This window comes from Pogoniulus pusillus, chromosome 5 (genome assembly GCF_015220805.1).
Source record: "Pogoniulus pusillus isolate bPogPus1 chromosome 5, bPogPus1.pri, whole genome shotgun sequence".
Lineage (NCBI taxonomy): Eukaryota > Metazoa > Chordata > Aves > Piciformes > Lybiidae > Pogoniulus > Pogoniulus pusillus.
Window position 1 is genome coordinate 31,344,970 of NC_087268.1, and position 5,329 is coordinate 31,350,298.

Here is a 5,329-nt window from a genome sequence, read left to right on the forward strand (position 1 = left end):
TGTCCCTTCTCTCATGGCACTGGCTGAAGGTGGAGCAGGTTTGCCAGCTCTGCTGAGAGTTGTTCCAAGATTTGGGTATTGCTCCACCCTTCAGCCATCACTTCACGTAACACGGAGTGGGCAGTGACGGAACAGTATGAACACTTCTTTGTACCAAAGCAAAGCTGGATGATGACTGCAGGGATCGATTTTAATGTGTGGCTCTTTCATACACTGTCCCTACAGCCTCAAGCTACGCCAGGGGAGATTTAGGCTCGAGGTGAGGAGAAGGCTCTTCAGTGAGAGAGTCATTGGACACTGGAATGGGCTGCCCGGGGAGGTGGTGGAGTCGCCGTCCCTGGGGCACTTCAAGGCAGGACTGGACGTGGCACTTGGTGCCATGGTCTAGCCTTGAGCTCTGTGGTAGAGGGTTGGACTTGATGATCTGTGAGGTCTCTTCCAATCCTAATAATACTGTGATACTGTGTGATACTGTGATACAAAACATTTGCCAAGGCTGAGCTGCACTAGTCAAAGCCTCATCCACACATGGAGCAACCAAGTAACCGTGGGACTTCTCCCCACAGGGATGCATCTGAACAAACACAGCATCCTGATTTTTCACTATTAGGTTTGTACTGCCCAGCCATGAAGCACAGCGTGGAAACTCCTTCCTGACTTCAGCATCCCAGTCACACACAGTAACACACTGTCTGTGAGAGGAGGTTTAGGTATGGAGCAGACTGGAACAGCTCCCTGGGCTGCTGTGTCATGCACTGGGCCTTCCAGCCTGGCCTAGCACAAGCAGAAGGATAAACTGCTTGGTGTGCAGTGGAAACGGTGCTGTAGGAAACTGTTTTGCTTCCAGCACGGGCAGGCTCCTGGGACGTGCAGGAACCCATTTCTACAGGCAGAGCAGCAACTCGCCAGAGGAGCAGTATTTGGTGTCTTTGTTTGAGTTAGACCCATAGAGACCCCTCTGCATTTTCGTGTCATAAATCATCAGCCTGCATTTCTTTCAATAAAGTACAACTGATGGGGGGATTCATGGATAAATCCCCACATAAAACCTCACATCCCATCAATGGCAGACTTTGAAGCAGCCATCAGGGAGTGCTGAGGCGGCGGGCGACGCAGACGGCATGCCTCGCCAAGGGCAGCCCCTGCCTGCCCGCGGCTGCTCTTACAGCTCGCATCACAGACCCGACACCTTCAGCAAACACAGCCGCCGCATGGGAGGGCATTCCCGCACAGTCTCTGCAGTGATACTGTTCGAGAAGCTCACCTGGAGGAGTTAAAACCCAGCGGTCACATCTGGTGGATGCTGGGGATCACAGCCCGCACCGTGTGCCCAGCAGCTCCTGCAGTCTCACCTCATCCTCCTTGCCTTGCGTGGTGTCCTGGTAGCGCATCAGTGCTGCCAGGCAGGTTTGACCCTGGCTCTCCTCCTCCTATTGTGGGTCTGGGAGTGAGTAAGATGAGCAAACAATGAGGGTTTCACCCCAGCAAGGCCGTGAGGGCTGGGGGGCCTTAGCACCTCCTGTCAGGTGCCTTGTGCTGCCCTCCCCGTGCCTGCGCGGCCAAAGGAGGCAGGAAGCTTTGCCTTCATCGCCCAGAGCAAGGGTGCTGGTGCCTGTTGGCCAGTTTGCTTTTCACATCAAGTATACAAAGGCGGATGATTTAGAAACCGCACTTTTCTACAGCTGCCTTTCTGCACACCTCCCCCTCCTCACACCCCTTCTACAGGAGCCTTCGTCTGCATCACCCTTCCCACCTCTCCTGGTTGGCGGCGGGTTGCAGGCAGCCAGGTGCTGCAGCTCACACCAGGGGCTTAGCAGCATTTCTTCCCTCTGCCTGAAACGTTTGTATTTCAGGGGTCACAGCACGAGTTTGAAAGCGTCTTTCATACAGCAGACTGACTCCGGCACCAAAGGCACGGTGAGTACCTGTGCTGGAGCGAACGCCAGGACTCCGTGAGCACAGTTAGAATGCTTCTGGTTTCGCGTTGCTGTTTTCCAAGTTCTGGCTGTTTAAACTGTGTAATTCTGTGCAATTGCTTCCCGTTGGCCGGAAACCCAAAGAGCCTCAGGGAATTTCCCCGAGTTTTGAATATTAATGACAACAGTTAATATTCATACAGAAACGAGTAGTCATCATTCACAGAGGTCGTTAATTCCCGCTGCACGTGGTGGCAGTCATGTTGCTTTTCAGTACTCCTCTCTTCTCCTTGTGGGACCAAGTACACCCCCAGATGGTTTGGAAACACCAAACCGAGGGTGCAGTTGACATGCCTGAGGAATGGGATGCCATCCAGATGCCATCCTACACAAACTGGAGAAGTGGGCTCAGGTAAACATCAGGCCAAGTGCAAGGTCCTGCACCTGGGTTGAGGAAACCCTCGATATCAACAAAGGCTTTAAGTGTAGCCCTACGACAAGGACTTGGAGGTACTGGTAGATGAAAAGCCAGGCATGAGCTGACAACATGGGCTCGCAGACTGGAAGGCTAACCATACCCTGGGCTGCATCAGAAGATGCATGACCAGCAGGTTGAAGGAAGTGATTTTGCCTGTCTCCTCTGGAGAGAGACTTCACCTGGAGTATTGTGTCCAGCTCTGTAACCCTCTGCACAAGAAACACACGGACTTGTTGGAGTAGTTCCAGAGCAAGACCACAAACATGACTGGAGAGGTGGAACACCTCTCCTATGAAGGAAGGATGAGAGAGCTTGACTTAGCCCACAGAAGAGAAAGTTCCATGGGAGATCTTATTGTGGCCTTTCAGTACTTCAAGGGGGCCTCTAAGAAAGATGAAGGCAGTCTTTTTAGTGGGGCATTTTGTCATAGGGGAAGGGGTAATGATTTTAAACTAAAGGAGGGTAGATTTTAGACTAGATATAAAGCAGAAATGTCTTACAATGAAAGTGGTGAAACACCAGCACTGGCTGCCTGGAGAGGGAGTAGAAGTCTCATCCCTGGATACAGTCATGGTTGGGTTGGATGGGGCTCTGAGCATCTGATCTAGTTAAAGATGTCCCTGCTCACTGAAGGAGGGTTGAATTAGATAACTTTTAAATGCCCCTCCCAACCCAAAACATTCTATGGTTTCTGCCATCCTATATTATGGCTGTCCAACCCCCTGGGAGTGTTTGGCAATGAGGCTGCTGCTGTAGTCTCCCTGTAGCCTGTGTTTACTTGTCCTTGCCTTCCTGGGATAACAAACATATCCTTGTGCATCTGGCAGGTCTCTCTCTCTTGAGCACGAAAAATAACATGTCACCACTTGATGTCAGCATAGGACTTTGCAGAGCCCAGCACAAAAAACGCAAATCTGCTCTTTTGCTTTGTTTTGTTTTTCAAACCAAGCTGTTTACAGTTTGCAAACCTATGTAAATTAAGGAACTCTTGCAGGTGTAAGGCAATTACTCAAGTTAGGTTAATGTTAACCACAAAGAGTTTCAGAAACTGTATTCTCACCAGGTCATTTTTTCCTTACTGTGTGTTTTATTTTTCAAGAAGTATTCCCTGAGTGAGCAGTGGAGTCCTTGGGAACAGACCACAGTGTACTCAGTGCCTTGTGGCACTGACTTTGCTTTTTCTGTCGGTATCAATGCAACAGGCTTTACATTTTCATTTTCACTAAGGGAAACTGCACGAAGAGAGAGGTTTACAAGGGCAGACCTTTCCTCACACCTCTCTTTGAAGAGTTACTGTTTAGTTACCGCAGTGAGCAGGTGGAGATGTGTTTCATTAAGGAGTCCCGTGCTCCAGTTCCTGCAGCCTCACTTAAGGATTGCCTCCTGCTTGAAGGGTGATTACTCTTCCCAGCTTGAAGCCTGCATATGGTGGCAGATATGAAACCTGCAGTTACTCAGGAAGGAGTAACTCAGTGAGTTGGCTCTGCTTTAGCGGCTGGTTCCCAGGGAAGTCAACCCCTAGTGGCGCAGCAAGCCAGGGAAGTGGGTTTGCAGACCAGCTGCCCAGGCAGTGATGGGACAGTGATAGGGACATGCTGATGTCGCCCCACCTTATGCTGCTGCAGACCCTGGCTGGCTGTCAGCCCTGCTGCAGCGCGGGTGGTCAGGGGCAGCTGTGCGGAGCAGCTCTTGCCACGTGCGTTTTGGACACGCACACCTCAGCTCCTGGAAAGGGACAGCAGTCATTTCCCAGAGAATGTCACCCTGGCCCTAAGCAAATAACAAAAGCTGCTGGCTGGGCTTGCAGCCACATCTCTCCCTGGGTGTGTCCTCCCACCCAGTGGCGCTCGGGTACAGCAGTTTGTGTGTTGTGGACACTGAAAATTGTTCAAGGTGCAGTGGGCTGTGGCATGCCCACCTCGTGTCAGGAGGTGCAGACTTGCAGGAGCAGTGCCAGTCTCTCCTCTCCTTTACCTCATCTCTCTGCAGCCTCTTCTCTTGGCATCATTTCTCATGGGGAATTGGGAGTCCTGGGCTAAGGGAAAGTCCACAGCTGTTTGCTGCAGGGCTGGGAGAAGGAGGAAGACTCAGGACAGGGCCCACAAGGTTCAGACCCTTCCTTCGTTGTCTTGTACCATTGCCCCCCATCTTGGTCCTCTGTGTTCATTGCTAGACCACAGCTCTGGGAGTGTGGAGGCAGGAAAAAATGAAAGGATGTGTTTGATGTGTGTAGAGATGTGTTATTTTATGGTTAGTGTCCTGGCAAATCTCATCTTGCTGGAAATTAGGTGATAGGAATGGCCTCCCCTAGCCTCTCTGCTCTGAGACATCTGTTTTGCAGATGGAAGTGGCAAGTTTTCATGCCTCTGCCTCCTCTCCTACCCCAGTTTGCCCGTGGTATGATCCTCAAAATCCTGACGGCTTCCTCTGTGCTCTCTCCTTGCTCCAGGTTGCCCAGAGTCCCAGCTGACAGGGTGATGAGGTAGGAGCAGGTGTGATATGAAATTATTTGCAACTGTACCACTGCCCACCCCAGCAATGCTTCTCCACCCCCATGTGGTACAGGGTAGCAGACAGTACTGCTGAACCCCGTGGCCCTGTCATCCTTTTTGTTAAACTTCTCATGGCTACAGCAAGCCAACTCCTTGTTCTCCATGTCATTATGTTATGCCTGACAAGCTGAGAAAAAAAATTGTCCTCTGCCCTGATTATTGATAACTTTGCCTGAGACAGAGAAGGGCACCAGGATCAGCAACCCCTGCTTGGTTGATCTCTCCCTCCCCATAGGGAAGAGCCCTGGAGAGGTTACAGGAAAATCATAGCTAATTGCTGTCATTTCCAAAGAGATGAAGAGGGCAGAGGCCAGGCTATAACTGTGGCTTAAGTCAGTAATTCTTCTGTCAGAGGGCTGGTTTTGGGGACAGATATGTTATGG